Genomic DNA, 25,941 nt, shown 5'->3' on the forward strand with positions numbered 1-25,941 from the left:
CTGTATGATTCCTACTATATGGCATTCTGGAAAAGGCAAAACTGTGGAGACAGTTAAAATGTCACTGGCTGCCAAGGGTTAGTGGGGAGGCAAGGATGAATAGGAAGAGCACAGAGGATGTTTAGGGCAGTGAAACTGTCATGTAAGAGACTATAATGGTGGATACATCCTTACAAATTTGTTGAAATTCAAAGAATGTACAACCCAAAAGTGAACCCTAGTGTAAACTATGGACTTTGGTTGATAATGATGTGTCAATATCAGTTCATCTTTTGTAACAAATGTACCACTCTGGTGGCCCGATGTTAATAATGGGGGAGGCTATGCAGGTATGGGGGAAGGGGATATATGAGAAATCTCTGTACCTTCCACTCAATTTTACCAGGCAGGTTAAACTTTACAAAAAGTTTATTTAAAGAAAAAAAAAGAACACCTGTATCTGAGTGGTAAGAGAATGACCATGTTCATTTTTTGTGACAACTAACATGTATTGCGTACCAGGCATTGTGCTAAGTGCTTGACATATATTACTTCATTGACTTCTCACATTAAATCTTGTGTTTTACCAACTTTGCAAAATTTCTATAATAAATGTATTACTCCCATACCCAGAAAATTTTATTGGTAAATATATATGTACATAATAGATCCTATTAAGGTGAAGGTCTTCAGGTTGGTGAAGATTCTAGGAATTACTCACTGTGAAAGTTTGTTGAAAGGATTGAGGATGTTTTACTTGGAAATGGGGGCCTAGAGTGAGTGATGATGGCTATCTTCCCATATTTGAAAGACAGTCAGTTGGAAAAGGAATTGGACATGGTCTTCATCATCTCAAAAAGTGAACTAGAGTGAAAATTCTAGGAAAGTGATTTTGGGCTTAGTATAAGGATGCTCTTCCAGACAATTCTATCCAAAAAAGTAATTCATCTAATCAGCAAATATACATGGATTTGTACATCTAGAAGTTTGGAAGAGTAGGAGTCTGAGGTCATTTTCAACTCTGAAATTCTGTCTTTATTTATATTTAATGCAGATTAATTGGAGAGAAAAGCCAAAGTCTACTTTTTCTCCCTTTCTTTCTTTCTCTTTCTTTCTTTCTTTCCTTCTTTCCTTCTTTCTTTCTTTCTTTCTTTCCTTTCTTTTCTTTCTTTCCTTCTTTCTTTCCTTCCTTCCTTCCTTCCTTCTTTCTTTTTCTTTCTTTCTTTTTCTTTCTCTCTTTTTCTTTCTCCCTCTCTCTCTCTTTCTTTCTTTGCAATTCTGTGTCAACCTTGGAAAAAGCAATGTGATGTCTGGGTGAGCAAAGAATAATTGTGAAACTTACAAATTGCTTCAACGCAATTTTAATATTGTTAGCAGGAAACAAAAGGGCATAAAAAGCACAAGGAAAAAGGTCTATTTATGTAGCATTTAGAAAGATGACAGAACACAAAACTGATTTACATCTTATTCATTCACTCCCTCAGGTTTGGTCCGCACACCTCCGCCTCTCTCGCCACCCCCTCCCCGCCCCCCGCCCTTCTTCCTTCAGTTTTTCCCACTTTCCTTGTTATAATTTTTTACATTATTGGCATTCTCTTGCCACGAGACTCAACCCTACCCCTATGGGTGGCACCCATCAGCCAAGGCTCTGAACTGCTTTACTTTGTAAAGCAGAGACTTCTCCCAGGGTCAAGTTTGTTGAGCAACAGATCTACCCAAGATTCTGTTTCACGTTCAACATTTTACTGTACGATACCAGCCTCCCACTCCTGTGTCACAGGCTCTCACACAATAGGAGTCCTTGAAGCCCTCTGTCCCCAGGTCTGGTGGCTGAAAAACCTGGCAAAGCCGCGGCCCGCGCAGGGCACCTTCAGCCTTGAGGGCGGGGCCGGGCCCGGGAGCCAGCCAGAGGGCGCCGCCGCCCACGCGGTGCAGCGCCCCAGGACCTTGGAGGGGCTTCTCGACTTTTCCTCAGTTAGCCGGAGTAGGGGGGCTCCATCACTTCCAGTATTCCCCACCCACAGTTTGCTTCTCTGTCAGTTTCTTCTTGGCTGTGGCTGCCCAGCCACCCTCAGTTCAGCATCAGCCCCCTGCCCACGCCGACCCCCAAGGAGGCCCCCACCCCGGCCGTGACCCCAAGGAGCCCCTCCCCTCTGAGACCCCTGCGGACAGGCTCCTGCGCTCGGTCCGCAGAGGGTCTTCACCCCATCCTGGGCACCCGGGCGCAGGGCAGGGGAGGGGGAAGCCCGGGAAGGGGAGCAGGTGGGGGACCGGGAAGGGCGCCGGGTCAGGCGGGAGGAGAGAAGAGGAGGCCAGACAGGGGCTCTCGGTTTCCCGGGGTCTGATTGGAGGCTGGCCCGATGAGTCGGAGCTGGGGGCGCGCCCATCTCCGCTGGCTCCTGCGAGAACCGTCGGCTCGGCCCCTCCCCGGAGCCGCTTTGTCCCGGGTGACGGCGGCGGAGGTTGCGGCGAGGCGCGAGCGGGAGGCAGAGACCCGCGGACCCGCGGAGCCGGAGCCCGAGCCCGGGAGGCGGGGCGCGCCGCGCACGGCCCCAAGCCCAGGCCCGCGGGCACCGCGCCCGTCCCCGCGCGCGCTCGGCCCGGCCGCCAGGTGAGCAGCCGCGCCGCGCCCGCAGTCGCCGGCCCCGCCGACCGACCGGCAGCCCAGCCGTCGCCTCCGCCTCCGCCGGCGCATCGCGGACGCCCAGCAGGTCGGTTATGTAACGGCGCCGGCCCGCTCGCCCCGCTCGCCCCGGCACCCTGTCCTGTCCTGCGGGGCTGCGCGCGGCACCCGGGCCGGGCGGGGGGGACCGCGGCGGGGGGCGGCCGAGCGCTGTCGGGGTCGGGGGCCGGACCGGGGGCGGCGGCCGTGGCGGCGGGGTGGGGGGTGGTCTCCAGATCCAGTTCTCAGCCCCCGCGGCGGCCCTGGGGACCGAAGTCCCTGGACCCCCTCTAGAGGGCGCGGGTCTCAAGGAGCCCCTTCCCCATTCCTAGTGGCCCACGGGTTCGCCTTTCTAGCAGCAGCAGGTGCGGAAGTGCAGGAGCGGGAATGAAGCCTGTGGTCCCCGGGACTGAGATTTGGAGAGGCGATTAGGGGAAGTGGTCTGAACGCAGAGAGCAAATGGGAAATCGGAGCCTCTTTTCCCAGTGCTTAAAGGAAACCGCTGGGGAGGGGAAGGTGCTTTGAGGCGCAGCGGGCTGGGAATTGTCCTGCCTGGGATTAGCGGGCTTGGGTCATCTAAAAATAACTTCAAGTTTGAAAAGTGAAATAGAAGGGAGCGCAGTGTGCCGAGTTCCTCCTGCCTGTGGGATGCTTCGCTCTAGAAGTCACCGGAGGGAACAGGCAAATCCCAGCCGCCTGATCTCTCGGCTGCCTCCTGGTCTCACTGGTTTCCAGGGTATCTCGGTTTGACTTTTAGTTAATGATTTATTCTCCAAGGCACTGCTGTCTTTCTCTTATACCAAAATGAATTATAGCAGAGTGCATGCTTTGAGTCTTTTCTATTTCGTACATTAGAAGTGTTCCGTGGGCATCTAATCAGTCTGCAGCCAAAGCTTTGTGTGTGTGTGTGTGTGTGTGAGCGCGCGCGTGTCCTTTTAGTAAAAACAGAAAGTTTCTGAGCTCCCTTTAATGTCCCACACTTGGAGATGAAAGATGCTAGAGCATTCCAGTCTATCCTTCTCTCTTTCCTAAGCCAGAATCCCACTTGTCATACAGAGGGGAAGTGGGAGGCTTTAGGAAAAATAGGACATTTTTAATAATGCAGCTCAACTTTCACACGTATTGCATCAATAAAAAACACAGGGCAACTCTTGCTATCTGGCTCCCTCCATTCCAGGAATATAGTGAAGTAAGAAAAGGCTGGAAGCTAGAAAGGATCAAGAAGCAGATAAGCACTGACTTTGGAACAAGCCAGGGGAGTAAACAGTTGGCTGCTTTTCAGTCTCTGCATTGATTTTCTTTAGCCTTGAGCTATTATCTTAAGCACAATCAATCAGTGCATTGAATTAGTCTAAAATGTGAGTTGCTGTTTGCTTTCAAATCCACTGCAAATCAAATCAGCATTTATTGAGCACCTACTACTTGAGTCCAGTCAGTAGAATTTTATGAGGGAACATGTCCTCAACTGCAGCTACAGGATTCCTTGAACTTTCAATACGCCTTGTTTGCAGCTCCTGCAGAACCCAGCGAAATCAGGGAGGACGTGTCTCTCTCTCCAGTGATGAGCAGTTAACAAGCATAAGTGGGGACTTGAGAGCTTTGTCGTTTGCAAGTACGCATCACTCTTTTAGAAACTACTTGCATAATCGTTTGCAGTTAGTCATGTATGTTATAGAAATTAGCTTTATTGAGATCAACTTTGCTAGTCGCTGAGGTCTCATTTTCCTATTCCTTTTATTTTCTGTACCATCCACTCCATTTATTCAGCAGTTAATTTGTTACGTATCTACTGTGTGCTATGTAGTCCCTGTCCCAGAGTTAAAGAATGAGGCCATGTCTTTCAGAAATCAATCTATCAGAAAAGGATAAAAAAATAAGTGATAATGATTGGCATGGTGAGTGTTTAATGGAGATGGGAACAAGCTCAGTGGGAGCCCAGGGAAGGAAGTGTGCAGGGAATCTGGAAGAGCTTGCAGAGAAGTTCATGTTCGGATTGGATTTCTGTAGAGAAGGAGCTAGGTGTTCCGTGTTGAAGGAAAGGTCATGTTCAAAGAACTTGTAGGTGTTCTGCAGTGAGGAGGTGGTAGGAGAGTTTGGGAGGAGGTGTTTCGGTGAGCCTGTGCTATGAATATACCTTGCAGAGGAGGAGAAGCCATGCAGCCTTTATGGGAGAAATGATTTGATCTAATTTGTTTTGCAAAAGTGACTTTGGAGGTGGCGAGTAGGTGGGGTTGCAAGGAGGAATGAGCTCCGATTTTAGACCACTGGAGCAGTCCAGACAAAAAAAAATTAAGTAAAATTAATTTTGCCCAAAGATGGTAGAATGGGGAAAGAAAATAGCGATACACAGAAAGCCATTTCAGAGGGAGAATCAGTGGCTCTAGGTCACCAAAAGGCTGGTGGTATGGAAGGTGAAGCTTAGGTGTTTAGATGGATGGTCAGGTTTTTAACTGAGAGAAAAAATCAAGAAAAAAGATTAGGTTTGAGAAAGATGGGGAATTTTATTTATTTGTTTATTTATTTATTTATTTTTATTATTTTTGGGGGGTATACCAGGTTCAATCATCTGTTTTTATACACATATCCCTGTATTCCCTCCCTTCCTTGACTTCCCCCCCCCTCAAGTCCCCCCCACCCTCCCCGCCCCAGTCCTCTAAGGCATCGTCCATCCTCGAGTTGGACTCCCTTTGTTATACAACAACTTCCCACTGACTATTTTACGATGGGGAATTTTATTTTACAATGGGGAATTTTAAATAAAGCTTTCCCTCTAAGATCAGGAACAAGACAAGGATGCCCACTCTTGCCACTTTTCTTTAGTATAGTACTGGAAGTCCTAGGCAGAGCATTTAGGCAAGAAAAAAAAGGCATTCAAATAAGAAAAGAAGAAGTAAAACCATCTCTATGTGCACATGACCTGATATTATATATATAAAACCCTAAAGACTCTACTAAAAAACTGTTAGAATGAACAAAACTCAGTAAAGTTGCAGGATATAAAACCAATACACAAAATCAGTTGCATTTCATACACTAAAATAATGAATTATCAGAAAGAGAAAGTAAGAAAGCAATCTCATTTATAATTGCATCCAAAAGGGTAAAATACCTAGGAGCAAATTTAATCAAGGGGGTGAAAGACTTGTTCCCTGAAAACTCTTAAGACAATAATGAAAGAAATTGAAGAAGACACAAATAAATGTTGGTGACAATGTGGAGAAAAGGGAACCCTGGTGCACTGTTGGTGGGTATGTAAATTGGTGCAGCCACTATGGAAAACAGTATGGAGGTTCCTCAGAAAATTAAAAAGAGAGCTACCACATGATCCAGCAATCCCACTTCTGGGTATTCATCCAAAGTAAATGAAAGTACTAACTTGAAAAGATATCTGCACCTCCAAGTTCATCACAGCATTTTTATATGCACCAAGATATGGAAACAGCTTAAATGGCTGTTGATGGATGAGTGGATAAGGAAAATGTGGTATATATGTATATACAATGGAATATCATTCAGCCGTAGAGAGAAGATCCTGCCATTTGCAACAACATGGGTAGACCTTGATGGCATTGTACTAAGTGAATAAGTCAGAGAAAGATAAGTACTGTATGATCTCACTTCTATGTAAACTCTAAAAAACCAAACTCATAAATACGGAGAATAGATTGTTGGTTACCAGAGGTGAGGGGTGGAGGATGGGCAAAATGGGTGAAGGTGGTCAAAAGGTACAAACTTTCGCTTATGAGATATATACGTTCTGGGGGTATAATGTACAGCATGGTGACTATAGTTACCAGTACCGTATTGTATATTTGAAAGTTGCTAAGAGAGTAGATCTTAAAAGTTCTCATTATAAGGAAGAAAATTTGTAACTATGTAAGGTGATAGATGATACGTAAGGTGATGACTAAACTTATTATGATGATCCTTTCACAATATATACATACACCAAATCGTTATATACCTAAAACTAAGATAATGCTTTATGTTAATTATATCTCAATAAAACTGCGGGAAAACAGGAACTACGGCTGATCCTTGAACAACATGGGTTTGAACTGTGATTAGAGATAACAATATATGGAATCAAAAGACCTGGGGTTTGAGTCCTGGCCCTGTCCAGACTGTTTCAGCTTCCTGCCCTTGGGTGAGTCATTTAACAATTGCTTTGTTTTCGAGGCAGAGATAGCAGGACTCAGATTTCCCACTTGGAAGGGGATGTGTGGGGCACCCTCAACCCCCGAGTTGTCCAACGGTCAACTATAAAATGAAAAAGAATTGTTTTGAGAAAGGTGGGGAATTTTGGCTTTGAACATCCACGTAAAAATACTCTGTAGGCACTTTTATTTTCAAAAGTAATTTCTTCATTCCCGGTGCTAGCTTCCATTCATCTGATTCTCCTTCATTCTTGAGACTGCCTAGTGCTGCCTTTGGAGAAGAGGGAGATGAATTTGAAAGCAGGAAGTTGTTGCTACCTTCTTTCCCCAAAGTGAAAGTATTAACTGTCAATTATCTGAATTAGTAGTGAAATAATAGTAATAATTTAAATGTAACAGTATCTAACATTTATTCCGTGCTTCCTTTAGGCTGAGCACAAAGAAGGTGGCGCTCTACATAGATTATCATGTTTGATGCTCATGATAACCTCATGTGGCAGACACTATTGTTCTTCTCATATGATGGATAGGGTACTCAAGGCAAAGAGAGGGAACCTTATCTAGGTCACACAGTTAGAAGGGCACCCAGGGTTCAAGCTCAGGCAGTCTGACCAGCACTCTGAATAACCCGTGTGAATTCATAACCTTGAAATCATCCCTGTTTCGCGTAGAATGTGTATTTTTACTCTGTTTTTGAATGTTTGTGGCTGATGCCATAAAAGAGAACAGGACTGAGCGAGATGTTGTGGCTCTCAACTGGGCCCCGCACCTGATTTGTTGGGTGACCTCTGCAAAGCCCCGTCCCCTCTTAGCCTTTAGTTATTTTAAATCTGCATATTCATGGGGGAAGAGGTTGACCAGATGATCTTTAAAGAGTCTTGATATTCTCAAGTCCTGCCATCCTGTCTCAAATTTTACTACTAGAGCCACAGATTTGGGTTAAAATCATGCCTACCTGGTCCCTTCCAGAATAGGATTGGGACCTAGTCCTATTCTAAGAGGATGACCTCAAGTGGCAGCCTGTCCTTAACAGCTTGATGGGATCTAGTCCATAGTGCCAGAGCTCAGGGGTGCCTAAGGTTAGGGGAACCCAGTTCAGGCAGGTGAAACCCAGACAAGCACTGAAGTGGAGGAATCTCCATAGTCACCGGCTAGTTTCTTTATTTGAGACGTGTCACTTAAATTCTGTGAGACTTAGTTTCCTAATCTCTGAATAATGGGGGTAGTGAGTACATGTGTTGTAAGGTTGGTTTTGTAAAGATCGAAACAGATTACACAGAGTAGGCACTGCACACGAGTCTGTCCCATTGCAGATGCTGAGTGAGTGGGGGGGGGGAGGGGTCCTCACACCTCGCCCCCAGGATAATAGACATGCAGAAAAGGGAGGTAGAGTGTTTCCAAAGATAAAATCCTCCTACTTCACAGTTTTCCTAGGGGCCACCCTTTAGCAATCATCACTTTTTCTTTCTCTTAGAAAGTAGTGTATATTGGAAATATGAATACACACAGCACATTAAATACCTTTCAAAACACAAATCTCAAATATTCATTGATGAATTACCCTCTTGCATATGAAAAAGTGTCAACATTCCACAACACAGAGTTTTAAACTGCTCTTTTGTCACATAAATAGGCTAAGATTGCTGCAAAGAAATAGTATTGCTTAGAGTTGGTGATCCTGAATTCCACGATCTTGGCACCAAATGTTCAGGAGACCGAGTGACTTCCTTCTCTGTGTGTACATGCTGTGCTTCTAACTTGAAGAACTTTCTGCCTTTGCCTATAAAATGTTCACTGTCCTGTATGTTTTCTCTTATGTTACCAACTGCCAGGTGTCATGTTGTAGGTAAAATTAATTAATCGAGTTGGGGATTTTTTTCAAAAGGTGGAAGCAGCCTTAGACCCAGTTGAAGCTGTTTTGAAGTCCCTTAAAACATATGTGTGATTGTGAATGGTACTTTCTGGAAAAGTTAAAGCCAAGTTTCCCAAAATAGCTCCAACTTCCTGCCGTTCAGAATGCCCACAGAAAATGTTTTCTATAGTCAGGATGGGAGGGGACTTATTTTCATATCTGATTTCTCCATATCCACTCACTTTGAAACAGGGATGAAACACGGGGTTCCTGAGCTTTGGAATGTCGGCATAAGAAGATGCTGGAATGGTAGCTGTCGGACAAAAGATTTGTGTCGTTTGAGAGCTATATCCTAGTCTTTTTTTTTTTTTAAGATTTATTTATTATTTATTTATTTTTGGCTGTGTTGGGTCTTCGTTGCTGCACGAGGGCTTTCTCTAGTTGTTGCGAGCGGGGCTACTCTTTGCTGCGGAGCATGGGCTCTAGGTGCGCAGGCTTTAGCAGTTGTGGCCGGTGAGCTCTAGAGTGCAGGCTCAGTAGTTGTGGCACACGGGCTTAGTTGCTCCTCAGCATGTGGGATCTTTCTGGCCAGCAATCGAACCTGTGTCCCCTGCATTGGCAGGCAGCTTCTTAACCACTTTGCCACCAGAGAAGTCCTATATCCTAGTCTTTATTACTGTTGCCTTAGTTCTTTGTGGGAATCACTGCTTTATTGTCTCATGTGATTGAGATATGCCTGCTACAAAATACTATAAGTTCTGTAAGGGCATGGGCCGTGCCTCTTACAGTGTTGGGAATAAAGTATAAAAAGTGTGGACTTGGTGTGAAACAGCCTGGCTTCCCAGCCTGGCGCTGTCACTTCCCAGCTATGTAACCTTGCACTTCCCATTGACCGAACAGTCATAGGAGCTGGCATTTGTTGAATGCTGCCCCTGTTCCAAACATGATGCTGAGCAGGCTGCATACGTTACCTCATTTAATCCTTACAACAACTCCCCCACGTGGGTATTATCATCACTATTTACAGGGGAGCACGCCTCGAGGATCAGGGGGCCTAAGCCACTCAGTGCCCAGACTCGGAGTTGCAATTTTGTTATTGGTACAATTAGGAAAATAATCCTCGATCTCCCCGCTTTACAGAGTCATGAGGGTGAAATGCTGTGAGTCTTCGAAGATGCACTAAAAAACAGAATGGTCTGCACAATCATTACGGATGATCATCGCAGTAGGGACCTCCCAAGAGATCAGATCCAGTTGGGCCTGGTGTAGCACCCAGTCTGTGAGGGGAAAGAAGTCCATTATATAGAAAATGCTTTTATACAATACATTTTTTCTTATTTTAAAATTATATATATATTTTTAATCAAAGTATAGTTGATTTACCATGTTGTGTTAGTTTCAGGTGTACAGTAAAGCAATTCAGTTATACATATATATGTATATATATTTTCTTTTTGAGATTCTTTCCCATATAGGTTTCCATATAACCATATAGGTTTTCACAAAATATTGAGTAGACTTCCTTGTACTATACAGTAGGTCCTTGTTGTTTATTTATTTTATATATAGTAGTGTGTATATGTTACTCCCAAAGTCCTAATTTATCCCTCCTCTCCCCACCTTTCCCTTTTGATAACCATAAGTTTGTGACTCTGTTTCTGTGTTGTAAATAAGTTCATTTGTATCATTTTTTAAGATTCCACACATAAGTAATATCATGTGATATTTGTTTTAGAATGCATTAAGCAAACTGTTTTTCCTTGCCCTGTTCTTTGGTAGTTTGTGTTATGATGCCTGTTTCTTTCAAGGGTAACTTGCTTATTACCAAGACTCAACCAGGCTGGGCCAGGAGGAGGCTGACCAGGCCATGGAACTGGGTCCTGCTGGTGAAGAGGGGTGGAGAGCATGGTTTACAGAGAAGAGGTTGCTGCCAGAGGGGTGTTTCAGTATAAACAAGGAAGGCTGAAAGTCAAAGACAAGGTCAAGGGAGACATAGGCATGATGTAGAGGGAGGAAGTCATCACCAGAGTTTACGTCAAGTGTGAGTGATAGGTGGGACACGGCATCTGCTCAAGAAGGCTAGAGATATTCCCCAGAGCCTGCTGCAGTCTGTCCACTCAGCAGGAAAACCTGGGACCCTCTGCCCTGATTTTTAAAAATATTTTCTTTTTCTTAGACATACATGTTTCTATACAATTTTCAGAAGACATAGAAGAGGATAACAAGGGAAAATTAAAATCACACATATTACCCTGAGCAAATGATAATTACTACTCACATTTTGGTGAATTTCCTTCCAGTCTTTTTGATATGCATATTTTTGTGAAATCGGGATCCTACTGAGCATAGAGTTCTGCATCCTGTGCATTTCATCAAACATTTTAAATAACTTCTCACGTCAACAGTCTTTATGAGCATCGTTTTCAGTAGCCATTCAGCATCCCCATGCATGGTGTTACCAGATTCACTTACCTTCTCCCCTGTAACATTTAGATGGTTCCCAATTATCCAAAATATCATAAATAACACTTTGAGGAACATCTTTGGTTGTCATTTTTCCCCCTATATTTTGGATCATTTGCTCAGGCTAGGTGGTTAGAAGTGGAATTATTGGCTCAAGTAGATGGACCTTCTTAAGACTTTTTCTGTGTCTTGATGTTGCTGGTAATTGTTTTCCAGGAGGTTATATTAATTAACAATTAACGGTCTCGCAGGCAATGCATGAGAAGTTAGTTCTCACCTCTGCCCCGCTTGTAAGCACTTTTTACCTAAGGGGTGGCTGGTATTTGTGCTTTTCAAAGATGACCCCCACTGCAACTGCTTCAAGGAAGTTGGGCTTTCTTTGTGGGAGTTAAGGATGGGTGGGTCAGTGTCTGGTAGATTTCCCGCGCTTGAGTGTTTGCAGGAGAGTTGACTTGGGTGGATTAGCTTCTTTCCTGGTGGTTCTGTTATCAGGAGCCTGGCATATGGATGTGTGTAACTCGTTGAGCTAGTAAAGCTGACTTAAACTACATAGAATGAAACAACCTCTGCTTAAGTGAGAACTAGTTCAGTCTGCCTTTCAAATCCTGAAAAATTAACAGCAGATATGCAGGCTTATTTGCATTAGTTCTACTGTTGCTTTCCTTGGTTTTGACTGGTTCCCCTTCCACTGACGGCATAGCCTTTGGGGGAGGGGCAAGCTCCAGACAGGGATGTCTTTTTTTCTCACCTTCCATGAAATAAAATACAACACAGGGTAAGTCATTGTGAAGAAATAATTAGAATAATCAATTGGAGTCTTCTTAAAAGTCACTTAAATGGTCATTAGGATTTTAATTTAATGACTCATCAAATTAGTCTTTCCCAAAAAAGCCTCTACATTCATTATTAGGCTACCATCAACCATGTTGATTATATTGACCAATTTATTGAGGTAAACAGCCAATTTGAATTATTTTCCCAATAAAATTATGTGAAAGACAAGCTAACTTAGTTTATTTTTATTTTGACTTCTGTAGCTAATTAAAGATAAAAACCAAGCGATGGGGTCTGGCCCGGACAAAACAAAGTACAATTTATCTTCTCTTTTGAGGTTTAATCCTTTGTACAGAAATAAACTATTTATTTGGTTACAGGTATCATCATATGGATTTTGAAGTGGAGGATGGTAAATATAGATAAATTAATGATAGTTCAAACAAAATTTTATTTGTTCAAGAGCAAAGTCTCAGCCTTGACAATACAAGTGAAAGCAAAGTACTAATTCATGAATATGTTAATTTTTCCCTGCTGTGGGCATTAATGATATTCATTTGATCTTTTCTGATGTACAAACAATCATTTATAAAAAGGTTGAATTTTGGTCAAGGAGGATATTCAGCAGCTGACATCATATATGTGTTTATTTGGTATCCTTTGTTTTCCTATTTTTGTGCCTCTTGGTGATTTCTGTTCCACACACAGCTGCTGTTTAGCATTGAACTTCAAAATCTGACAAGGTGACGTTTAGGTGAAGTTCTGGATTGAAGTATTTGCTTGGTCAGATTTTCAAGGCATACCTTCTGACCTTGTGTCTAAGTGCCACAGCTCACGTGGGGATTCTTTTTTTTTTTTTTAATTGAAGTATAGTAGATTTATAATGTTGTGTTAGTTTCAGGTGTACAGCAAAGAGATTCAGTTATACATACACATATATGTATATATATTCTTTTTCAGATTCTTTTTCATTATAGGTTATTACAAGATATTGAATATAGTTCCCTGTGCTATACAGTAGGTCCTTGTTTTTTATCTATTTTATATATAATAGTATGTATCCCTGTGGATTCTTGGCTTACAACCTGGACCCTGGTTTGGTTCTGCCTCCTGAGATATCAAGGATGGGGCAAGGGGATCTCCTTCTCGTTCTGGTTCACGACCACTCTGAGAGGTCAGATATCATCCTGGAAGGTCAGGAACATTTTTGCAGCTCCCAAAGATGTGCAGGCTGATTTGGAAAGGTTGTACCGGGTAGAAGTAAGACCAGAACAGCCCCCCCTTGGCTCCCCTAGACCCAAATTACTTTGATTCCAGCCCGCAACCACTTCTTTGAGGCTTTCCATGAAGCTGGAAACTGAAACCGTTAAGACATTTAGGATGGCTTTAGGTGGGCTCAGTTATGTGCTAGTGAAGTCGTTAATAGCTTACAAGGGGGACAGGCCACAGTGGCCCTGTGGGAGAACCCAGCTGCATGGTTTTGCCTTTGGGGCCCTGCTCCTTCAAGCTCGTTTTTATTAACCTAGACATCTCCCTGGAGGCCACAGGGATGAACACTGGAGGAAATGACTGTATTATTCATGAAATGGCCTTCCCAGTCTCCACCTGTGGGAATCTCCACATGGAGTAGTTCCTCATGAGTCTTCTAGTTTTATTCTTTAAAAATTGCTTTAAAAAATCTCATATTTAACTATACTTATGAAAAGGGCATTGTCTTGAGTGAGAAGGACCAAACATATGCCATGTTTTCAGTGCTTCTTCTCACCTTTAATTTAACCTCTTCCTCCCAGATGGACCATTACGATGTCCTCACGACCATAACTGGCTCCTATCTTACAATTCAAGCCAACATGTGATACTCTGAGAAGGTCGTTTTTATCAGAACAAAATTAGAAGTACCTTAGCCAATCCTAGGGCTTTTCGTGGCAGTATAAATTTCGAGGGCGTATCTTATAGGAAAGAAAATCCAAGAATGATAAAGCTTAGAGATGCTTACCGAACTAGTGTTTGGGGCTGTTTTCAGTGTATCTGGAGGTGGATTTCCCAAATGACCACAACAGCAGCCTTCCTGCTCCCCCTGCCTGCCCCAGTCCACCAGGAGCTCTCTCAATTACTCCATTTTCAGAGGAGTGATTCCAGATCATGGCAGAATCTTCACTCTGACTCTGGGAACTTTCCCTTTAGAACCTGTCCCTAAGTTCTCCTCAGATACTCTCATTTCATTGACCCTAAGGCTTTGAAAAGCTGAAATAATACTTCTTCCTTCCAAAAGAATAGAAAAACAGATAAAGATAGAGCTATTCTTCCTCCTGCCAAAAAAAAGAGGAGTGATGTTCAGACAGGAGACATAAGCATTTAGGTAAAGGATAATATTTTTAATATGAAAAAAAAAAAAAAGAACCTAGTAGTCATTTGAGGCCATCTGGATGTAAGAACATATAGTAGAAGTGGTTCATTGTCTGATTTGGTGAGAGATCGTCTCTGAGATAATGGTTTTCTTTGCCAGATGATTTTTATTGGGTTTTAATTATTCCTTTTTTGATCAGGCCAGTCTTTTTAGTGATTTTCCAAACTGTCCATAAAATGACATCTCTTGTTGCTTTGGGGCTTCCTACTCTTGAGATATTTGTATGCAGCCTTTATGGCATCCTAGTCATTGCTGAAACAAACCTTTCCTATACTCTTTTTCTCATCCTAGGATTGGTGATGGTTTAGTTTTAAGACAATACGCTAATAGCACGATGAGATTATTCCTCTTAAGCTGTAGAGTTTCCGTCAGTCCTGTTGTCAATTATATCAACGTAAATGCTGCCAAATATACACATTTCTTTTCTGAATTGCAAATTGACTTTTTTATGCCTACTTATTAGAGAATCCCGGGAGACCAATAGTGATAATTGAGCCATGACTGCTGCAGACCAGATATTATTTCTTCAGCTTCCTTTTCAAATAAATAATGAACCGTCAAGTTGTTTATAAATAAATCAAATGTCCCTGTAATAAATACCAAACTAAAAAGCAGTTGCATAAATTTACAGATATAGGATGTTGTAGAAATTCTAGACATAATAATCATCAGAATGAGGACATTTTTACTAATGGGAGCTAATTTAGAGCACATGGCAACTGTATAAAATTATAATTGGACCGTCTCCTATCTCTGCTTCTTAAAGTTCTAGTCTTTTTTCTGCCAGGGAAGAAGAAATTTTCCTCTACTTTTCTAGTTTCTTCTGACTGGTCTAAGAATTAAATGGACATGAGACAGACTATCAGGAGAAAATCAAACAAGTTTAATAACATGTGTATCTGGGAGAGACCCAGGAAAACTGAGTAACTTGCCAAAATGGCTGAAACCCTCACTTTCAGCTAAAGACAAAAGAGGATCTTGAGGGTAGTGGTTTGGGACCTCAAAAGGGAGGTAGGCAATTCACATAAAGATGGAAAAGTAAACATTCGCTAGGTCTTGCAGACTCAGTGGGACACAGAGTGGACTCTGATCTTAAGAGTTTCTGCCACCACACTTAGCCCATATTCTTTGCAGATATTTCTGGCCACGGTCTATTCCGGTAATAGGCCCTCTATCTAAATTCTTCAAGGCAATTAGGGAGAAGGTCAAAGTTTCTTCCTGAGTCTTTTGGGCCTTGATTGTTTCCAGCTGGAAATAATCTCCATGCCAAAGAGACGTTGTAGGGTGGCAAGTTTTCTTTCCCTGCGCTTCTTTTCCAGATTTCCTCAATCCCTGAACCCTCAAAAGAGGGTTTTTTTTTGAATCTGTATTTACAGCACATACATAGTCTAACCTTTATAGCTCATTCATTCATTCATTCATTCGTTCACCCCTACTGGGCACCAGGTGTGGTGCTAGCCTCTGGGGTATAGAAACCAGTAGAACGCAGTCCCTGTCTTTAGTGAAACTTAGAGTCTAAGCTTTAAGCTTTCTTCTTGTTTACCTACCGCTCCTCTGGATGGTAACTGCCCTGAGGGTGAAGACCATCTTGTGACCCACCCCCCAACTACACTCATCACAAGGGCTTGCATTTGGTGGGCACCCTGTCAGTGGTAAGATGAACTGATCACTGGATCCATTCTAAATAATTCAGAAGCACAAGATGGACGGTTGAACACCTTCAAATGTTTTTAAAGCCTTTCTCTTCCTCCCGCAATTGTTAACTATAAAAATAAGTAACTCCACAAGAGAAGTTTGACTCCTTTCACTTTGTCCAAAGGCCCCTTCTTCTCAGAATCTGATCCGGTACCACAGCTGTATTACGCACCAAAGCACTGATGTGACTGGTAGCAGTGTCTGAACTTCCCACTGGCAGTCATAGTAAAGCTCCTGCCTCCAACTCAAATTCTTTTGAAATGCTTCTGTTTGGGTATGGCGGTGCATCCTCCCTTCTTTTTGTGGAGCTTAGATGGCAAGTAACTGGGCAGGAATGATCGTGGCTGTTGACTGAGCATCTACGAAGCACCAGGCATAGGGCCAAGCACCTTCCACATGTTACCTGTTTGGGTACAACAGTGCATCCTCCCCTCTTTTCTCAGCATCTCAGTGAGATAGGTTCCATTTTTATCCCAGTTAGCCCACGCTACTTGTCACAGTAGGGACATTCATGAGGAGGGGCATAGGACTTATGAATGGTAACATTTAAATTTTATGGGTTTTTTTTTCCAGTGATAATCTGAAATAATATTAGCATATTCTGGGCTATCCAGATGACCACCTTATAATGAGTAATACAGCCACTTGATTTTGGTGCCTGAATTTGTGCTTTTTATTTACAATCCAGTTAGTGCCAGTACTACTTCAGTTTCTGTGGACTTATGGAAATGAACTGTGGACTTACTATGTAATTTGCCTTCAGGGAAGGCCACATGATGGTCCAGTCATGTTTAATTTTGCTGTGAATGAAGAAATGGGGGAGGAGCGTCCTTCTGCAAGGTGGGTGGTGGGAACATTCTGAACTCTGAACACCTGCCTTGAAGTTTTCCATACCAGAACCATAATGAGAATGGAGGGTTACGTTTAGCAAAACATCATCATCTGAATATTGTCAGTGTTATTCGTTTGAATTGGATTGGCTTTAAAATTTCATTTGTTTTTGGTTAGAGCATATAGTTGCAGTCTGATGGTTTTAGAGGAGTTGAAACTGTAAGAACTTAGCTTTATGTCCGTACATATTTCAGGATCATTATAGGGAAAACCATTTAAGTCAAAATTGGGAGGGAAAACAGAGTGATTTTTTTTTTTTTTCTAAAAAAAGTGGTCGTACATTTTTCAAATCTGAGCAAGCTAAATGCTTCTGCACTGCATGATGAAAACACAAAAAATGTTCTTCCACTCACCAGGGGTCTAGCCTGCCTGAGTCTTTCTTTTGGGATAAGGCACTGACATTTCCTTTCAACCTGAAAATAGTGTTTTGGATGGTTAAGGTCTGACCTTGCTGTGGTTCTCCTGGGACTGGCCCTGTCAATCAAGGTGCCTTTGGATTCTTTGTCATTCTTGGTCCTGACTGTGATGACTGACAGTTGTGTATGCACATCACCCACGGTTTGTAATCATTTCCTCCTCACGGCCATAAAGATTTGTGAATTGGGCTAGGGTGTGGTACCAGCCCCACATAGGCAGAGAAGATAGTGACAGTGTAATGGGACATTGCTGTATAACAAAGGGAGATGGACTCGATGATGGGTGATGCCTTGGAGGGCCAGGACGGGGAGGGTGGGGGGGAGTCGCGGGAGGGAGGGGATATGGGGATATGTGTATAAATACAGTTGATTCACTTTGGTGTACCTCATAAGCTGGTACAAGAGTGTAAAGCAATTCTATTCCAATAAAGAGCTTAAAAAAAAAAGGCTTCTGGTTTGAAAGATCTCTGAGTCTGTCCAAAATGACTACATCAGTTACTGTTTTGGGTAAAGGAAAGGAAAGCCCTGTTAAATGCAGACACTCAGAGAGAAGGTAATGTATAACAGTGTATTTATCCTTAGTGCCTTAGTATTGCTTCTGATTCATTCCTAGTAAGATTTTGGAGCACTGAAACAGAGGACAGTGAGTTTTGATGCACAGAGAGGAGAGGATAATTTTATAGCACATGGGCATGCCGTGCAGCTTATGGACTAAAGTCTAGGAAGCCTGGAGGTCAAGGGAAGGCTGCATATAAGCAGTGCCAACTTTGAGTAGCTTTGGGTAGCCTTTAAAAGAGGGGATGTTTTTTTCTGTGTACAAGTCACTGTCCTGCTCTTACTTAAAATTTTAATAAAGTTTTCCTATTTTAATAAAATGTGTAGAAAAGTGTTTAACACATCAAAGTGCCCAATTAGTGTTTGTTGTTATTTTTAACAGTGTCATGATTGGCATTCCCTGACATCCCTAATGGTGCGGAGAGAACACTGCTGTGTGCACAGTGGAATCAGAGGAGCTGAGCTTGCATCCTGTGTTGGCTTTTATTTCCCCATGAGAGACAAGATCTTCCAGAGCCCCTTTGACCTCAGCTTCCTAATTTACATCATTAAGGAGTTGGACGAAGTGGTCCCCAAGTTTCCTGCCAGCTCTTTCAGCCTTTGTCTGTTCTAATCTTTGCTACAGATCATCATAGCATCCGTCATAGCATCCTTAGAGCCTCATTAATGTGTTTCGCTAATGAGAATGACCACTGGTTAACTACCATTATCATTTAATGCTCATCTTTAAATGCAGGGCTCTTCTTAGAGCCCTTGTGGAAATTCTTTCTTTTGGCATCTCTAGTGATAGAGGTATTCAGTAGCTTTGGGACATCATTAGGAAGAGCTTGAACCAAAAGCTCATCAAACATTTCCATATGTCTAGGGTTTTATGGTAGGAGCTGTGGCCATTCCTTTCTCCAAGGTTATTTTTAACTGTACTACTTTCTGCAAGGGTCCTTCCATCTTTAGGTTGTCCAGATAGATGGATCCTGAATCCCAGCCACGTCTTCAACTGGCTGTGGGAAGAAAAGGAGAGCACTGGTTTTGTAAGAATCATTTTCCCTTATTTTTATATTTTGTCATGGCTCTGAGTATGTTATTTGGCAAATCTCTTTTCAGTAGATAATATTTGTATTATTAGTACACATAAGTAACACTTACCCAGCTCTTATTATGTGCAAGGCATTCTTTTAAGACTTTTACCCATAACTTACCATTTGATGGTCACAGTATCTTCATCCACAGTTGACAGATGGGGAAACTGAGGCACAAAGTGGTTAAATGACTTTGCCAAGGTCACACAGCTGATAAATGGCACTGCTGGGATTCGAAGCCAGGCAGTAATGTTCTAGTGGTTTTAACAGTATTTGATACTAGATTTCTATGTATTATACAAAAATGTTATGGACTCGATCGTACCATTTTTATGAATTGAGCCTTAACGTGCTTACCAGTAATTTTATCCTAAAGAGGATCAACTAATGCTAGACTTTTTTGCCCCTGCTTTCCCACTTTTGGCTCTTTATGTCTAGTAAATAGACTATTAAGAGCCCATAGAGTCCCTGTATCATTAAGTTCCAGAGTTGGGGAGGGGAAAGGGGAGGATCCTATGAGCATGGAGATGCTTCTCAGCACTTACTGTAGCCAAGGCCTTCTTTTGCCTTCTTACTTCCTTGCCTTTGGTGGAACAAAAAGCCCTGCAGTGACCAATTAATAAATAAATAATTACTGAGTGCATAATTTGGGCAAAGTAAGGAGCATGAGCCAGAGCCCCTCCCACCTCCAGGAGTCTTACAGTCCATGTGGGCTAGTGCCAGGCTTTGTGATTCACCACCACGTCAACCATGCCTGAGCACCTTGCACGTGACAAACCCTCAAGAAGTATTATTGGAATTTTGGGATGGATTAGGTGACTGTTGATAGCATTCTGATTATGTTATTACTAATAGTCACTGGGTTGCTTTCTACCTATCAAAACAATGTTTCATAAGCTTTATGGATAATTTCTTTTAATTCATGCATGCCAAGGTACAAAAAAATATTGTTTGGTTGGTTTTCTTCTCATTATTTTGCCCTGGTGAGTTGGAGGGAATAATAGGTCAAGTGTCAGGGGATCTTCATTTTGATCCTGATTATGCTAGTCTAGCTATGAGACCTTGCACAAGTCGTTGAACGTCTCTAAGCCTCAGTTTTCTACTCTGCAAAATGGGAATTAGAATAACTACCCTGTGACCTCATAAGGTTGTGTGGATGGTCAAACGGCATAATGGCTTTGGTGACAATAGATGAAAAGCATTTTTCTTTTCAGTTTCACCCACCAGCGCTTCCTCATTATCTACTCTCTGTTCACTTAGCCCATCTTCATATTTCTTCTTTTTCAAACTTTGGAAAGGATTACATGAGAATATCTGTTAGACAAACACTGAAAAGAGAAAAGAGAAAGACCCTTTTTGGTGACTCATGACATCCCCGTTTGACTCTGAAAGCCATGACAGCAGACACTGTGGTTGTTCATTTTGTTTTGTTCAGCACACAGTAGAACCCCTATATGTCTTTGTTGAATGAATAAGCATAACTCCTGATGTCCAGTATTAGCTCATGGAATCAAGTAGCTATTCTGCTCTGCGCAGGAGCAGAAGCAACAGTCAGATGCCAGAGGATATAGCATTTCAACTGCTCTCTTTTCATGTCATTATAGATGCCAGCCAGAGTGGAGGCAGGGAAGTGATTATGGCAAAATACATTTGAAGTTGCAATAACTAAAGCGTGTCTGAATTACAGTTGTTCTGTCTGAAGAGATGTCATCTGGTGGATGACACCAGGGAGGTGAGGGGAGGACCAGCTAATCTCCCAGTGACCTGCTCTCATCTCCTTTCAAAAAAAAGCACTCACACCCCACCCGACTCCACCCCAGTGGACTCAACCATTCACTGCCTGGCTCAAGTTAAAAATAAGCCACTCATCTGTATTGTTAAGAAATTAATCAGTCTGGGTAGAACATGGCTTTTCAATGACAGACGCATGCTCAAATGAGTGTTTTTGGAAACGGGCACAGAGATGCATCTATGGTGTGCTGTCCATGCTTTGCCTTGACTTCTGCTATACAAGTGGTGGGAAGTAATACGCAGCAGTGACAGGATTTCTCCCCTCCTCAATGAATAGAGTCCTGAGAAAGCATCCTCGGTCTTGGGTCATGTGCAGAATGACCTCTCCTCTGACCTGGTTTCCTGGTGACCACGTGTGAACAGGTGGTTCCTGAGTTCCCTCTAAGATGTGTGCCGGACACTAGGGATAAAATGTGGACCCCCAACTGCGTTCCCTCCATGGTCAGATGGGGCCACTCCCTGCTGGAGGATGGACTGAAGCAGAGGCAAAGGAGACATTTGGAATGAACCTGCTTGGAAGTTAATGATGCTCAGGGTGAGGGGCCAGGGGCTGAGGTCAAGAGCAGCACTGTGTTCCCAGGCAGCTTTTGAGGCTGCTTATCTCCGAATGAGACAGATGCTTGGCAGGACTTTCTGAGGATTTTCTGAAAACTGCTTTAACATCAACCTCGATAAAATAAAAGGTTTTCAGATATTTACCTGGACTAAGGGGAAACATTTCCAAAGCTTCCAGGAGACTCTTAGGCGGAGAAACAGCAACATCATTTTCAACTAGTATTTGTCAGAAATGGGACAATCTTATAAAGCACCTCAACACATCCTTGGAAGTCCCTAACAGTGCCTAAAAGAATTTCCTGATTTACAAAAAAATATATATATATATATTAAAACGATAAGACAGATATGTTCACCTAGAGAAAAATAAGCCTTGACTTTCTCCTAAGGATGAGGCTAAGCTTTGCATATCCCTTCTTAAAAGAAGATCTACACCTTCTTTGCCTGTGTTCTTTCCCCGCGACTCCCTTCTTAATCCTGTTCAACGTCTCTTTGCTTCTCCTTTTTGTAACTGCTCTTTTGAAGGTCATGGAACCCCCAATCTGGAAATCCAAGTGATTGCTTTGTCTTCAGCTTCCCCAAACATTTACGTGGCATGGGTGCCAGTGACCACTCTTCTTGCCTGAAACCCCCTCCCCTTGCCTCTGTGAGGAGGTTTCTCTCCTGATTCTCCTCCTCATCCATCCCTACCCCTTTTGCACTTTTCAAACCTGCCATCCATCACTTACTGTATGAGTCAGCTCAGGCTGCCATGTCCAGGTACCAGAGAAAGTGGCTTAAACAACAGAAATTTATTTCTCAAAGTGCCGGAGGCTGAGAAGTCCAAAATCAAGGTGCCAGTTGATTCGTTTCCTGCTGAGGACTCTCTTCCTGCCTGTAGACAGCTGTCTTCTTGCTGTGTTGTCACGTGACCTCTTTGCACCTGTGCGAGGAGAGAGAGAGAGGGAGACCACAGACACACAGACAGACAGAGATATGGAGATCTTTTCCTTTTCTCCTAAGACAGACAATCCTATAGGACTAGTGCCCACCCGTATAACCTCAGTTAGCCTTCATTACTCCCTAAAGGCTCCATGTGCAAATACAAAGTAGGGCTTGAGGCTTCAATGTATGAATTGGTGGGGGTGCGGTGGGGGGGGGACAGTGCAGTCCATAGCACTTACTTTTCTTTTTTTTTATTACATTTATTTATTTATTTATTTTATTGGCTGTGTTGTGTCTTTTTTGCTGTGTGTGGGCTTTCTTTTAGTTGCGGTGAGGGCTACTCTTCGTTGTGGTGTGCAGGCTCCTCATTGCTGTGGCTTCTCTTGTTGTGGAGCACAGGCTCTAGGCACATGGGCTTCAGTAGTTGCAGCACATGGGCTCAATAGTTGTGGCGCACAGGCTTAGTTGCTCTGTGGCATGTGGGATCTTCCTGGAGCAGGGATCGAACCTGTGTCCCCTGCATTGGCAGGCGGATTCTTAACCACTGCACCACCTAGGAAGCCCCATAGCACTTAGTTCTTGAGGAACCCTGTTGGTGGCTACTTAGGTGGTCTTGCAGCTGTAGCACCCTCTCACTCTTAGCTGAGCTGCTTGGAAATTCTGTTAAAATGAATTTCGGATGATTGCGCTCTGCTGCTTCAACAGCACGCCTTCCCCCTGGCTTTTCCTCCTCACTGGAAGCAGATTGACATCTTGGAACGATGCGTGACAATATGGCCTCTCCCCCTCCCCACCATGTGTCACTCTGGACTCCTGTAGTTTTCTGAACACTATTCCCTGAACTCTTCTTTCTCCATGCCTTTGCTCAAGATTTTCCCTCAGCCTGGAATGCACAGCCCCTTCCCCCGCCCCACTGTCCTTCCTCTAAATGCAGGCTTCTTCCTCACCATCCATTTTCCAGTACTGCCTGCTCTGGAATCCTTTCCTGACTCCTCCGTCCAGGACCTGTGTGTCCCTGTGTAATCATAATCCTGGTGCCCCTCCTCTGCCACCTGCTCAGAAGTGGGTCTTTCTGTCCAACTCGGAATCAGTCACCTAAGTGGCATCACGGCAGTCTGCACAGAGCAGATTCTCAATACATAACTTTAAAGGAGGAATCTCCTTCTATGTCATGCTCAAAAATTAAAATATTATCTCTGTTTTGTAAATTCATTCTCAGCCTTTTCATGGTGAGTTATGTCCAGTGTGCCCTCAAAGGATGAAATTGCAGAAGAAAATGGTTTAATCCTCATAGATCTTTTAAATAAATTATTCAGACCTGAAATGGTAACCAGCAGTCTTTCATTATCCACTATAAAAATGTTTCAGTGATTGATCTGAGAATGATCAGGTTAAAAAAAAAAATTGCAAGTTAGTTTTGGATAACAGCATGTGGTTTCCTCTGGAAAGGTACTTCTGAGGCCATAGATTGGCTGGGCTTCTACTGTGCCCACACTGCTGTCGCCGGGCTTCATGTTCTGCTGTTATCAATGTTTGGCTTCTGGTGGTGATGTGGCAGAGTTCAGCCCATTAGACTCCTGAGCTTTGATTGATGATTTATAAATTACCATTTATTATTAAAAAGAATAAAGAGAAAGAAAAAATAGCCCAGGCAGCCAGTTAAACAGACATTATTAAATGTTCACTAGACATTTATTGAGTGCCTGTTGTATGCTGGGTATTGAGATAGAGGGGTGTGTGTGTGTGTGTGTGTGTAATATAATCTTTGTTATTCTCATAGACATAGAAAGCAAACTTATGGTTACCAAAGGGGGAAGGAGGGGAGATAAATTAGGAGTTTGGGATTAATAGCTACACACTACTATATATAAAAATAAACAACGAGGACCTACCATATAACACAAGGAACTGTAGTCAATATCTTGTAATAACCTATGATAGAAAAGGATCTGAAAAAGAATATATATACATACATATATATATAAAACTGAATCATATTGCTGTACACCTGCAACAAATACAATGTTGTAAATCAACTATGCTTCAATTAAAAAAATTCTAAAAAAATCCTTGCTATTGAGAAGCTATAGAGGAGGGTCACAGTCAATCGTCATGGACAACCAACCAGTGTACCATAAGACACTGTATAGAGCAAAAGAAAAGAGAGGAAAGCATGCGTATGCTTTCTGAGTTTGCAAATTAACAACACAAATGTATACATACATTCTAACGATGACTTATAGAAACAGATAAGTGTTCATGCAAATAACTAATCAAAGTGTCCTCAGACATGACTCCTAAGAATTCAGGGCTAGGGAGCCTGGGAAACTACATTATCATTTTATTTTTTATTTATTTATTTTTGGGCTGCATTGGGTCTTCGTTGCTGTGCACCAGCTTCTCTAGTTGTGGTGAGCGGGGGTTACTCTTCATTGTGGTGCATGGGCTTCTCAGTGCGGTGGCTTCTCTTGTGGTGGAGCATGGGCTCTAGGGCATGCAAGACTTTAGTAGTTGTGGTGCGGGGGCTCAGCAGTTGTGGCGCAGGGGCTCAGCAGTTGTGGCGCAGGGGCTTCGTTGCTCTGCAGCATGTGGGATCTTCCCGGACCAGGGATCGAACCTGTGTGCCCTGCATTGGCAGGCGGATTCTTAACCACTGCGCCACCAGGGAAGTCCTACATTATCATTTAAGCAAAAAAGCATGACCATCCGGAAAATGGGAGATGTGAAGCTTCAGATCAGCTCTCTCAAGCAGCCCTGAGGCTAGTCCGATGGAGGTTTTCCCTCTCTGGGTTTCCACAAGCCACTCCGAGTAGCTCTACTCTGGGGGGTCAATCCTCCTATCTTATTACTTCAGAAGAAACCCAGTGTTCCTGAACTCTCTTCTTGGATTGATTGGTTTACTTCACTTGGAACCCTGTATTCCTTCTTTTTTCAAGGCGACTTATGTGTTATGGAGTGGGCCAGGACCAAGGCTGATTTTTGATGTCCTCTTTCCTTCAGTAAGTTCTAGTGAGTCTCCACTAGGTGTCAGGTACTATGCTGGGCTCCAGAGATTCAATGTGAACAGGATAGATACAGCCCGGCATTTGCAGAGTTAATTGGGAAGAAGGCCATTAAACAACTACAGTATAGCAAGAGAAGGACTATGATGGAGAAATACAGCTTGATGGGGAATTTATCTTAGAGTAAAAAATTTTCAATAACCTGTTTGTTGCCTGGCCGAGCACTAAAAAGTGAGGTGGGGAAGGGTCGCCGGGAGATGTGACAAGCATTAAACTGACACAGGAGCTACAAAGGGACTATCATTGGACTTACTTGGTCTTGGCTGGGTACCTAAAATATAGGTAGCTATGTGTTATAGAACACTGCTTTTAAAGGAAGTCCTAATACATCCATCTTTAGAATTTATATGTGTGCTTTTATGTAACAAAGGCAATCTACCACCTTTTAAATTTAGGTTTCTGTTGAGTCATTTGGAATTTGGAAGGTATTTTCTCAGAGAAACTTCATAAGTTATGACCAGGTCTCCAGGCTAACCCAAAAGGCTATTACATGCATAATGTACTTGAGATAAAGTACTGGATTTCTGCTTTGAGAGATCTTAGAAACTGTTTATGTTACTGTGGGAAAACGTTCAGAATTCCAAGTTGGAAAATAAGTAAGAAAGCTTTACCCTTCTGTAAACTTGATGGAGGAACAAGATTTTCTTTTCCTTATCTGTCTCCTTCCTGAACAATGAAGAAT

General features: G+C 42.8%; 1 protein-coding gene across 1 annotated transcript in view; it reads left to right on the plus strand.

Annotated features, from left to right (window-relative positions):
* The first annotated feature begins 2,452 nt into the window (after positions 1-2,452).
* The window catches only part of RCAN2 (regulator of calcineurin 2), a 260,187-nt gene continuing 236,698 nt past the window's right edge, over positions 2,453-25,941 (plus strand). The window contains exon 1 of the mRNA XM_057699325.1: positions 2,453-2,690. The gene's annotated coding sequence lies outside the window, so the exon portion shown is untranslated. The remainder of the gene's footprint in view (positions 2,691-25,941) is intronic.

Source organism: Hippopotamus amphibius, chromosome 11 (genome assembly GCF_030028045.1).
Source record: "Hippopotamus amphibius kiboko isolate mHipAmp2 chromosome 11, mHipAmp2.hap2, whole genome shotgun sequence".
Lineage (NCBI taxonomy): Eukaryota > Metazoa > Chordata > Mammalia > Artiodactyla > Hippopotamidae > Hippopotamus > Hippopotamus amphibius.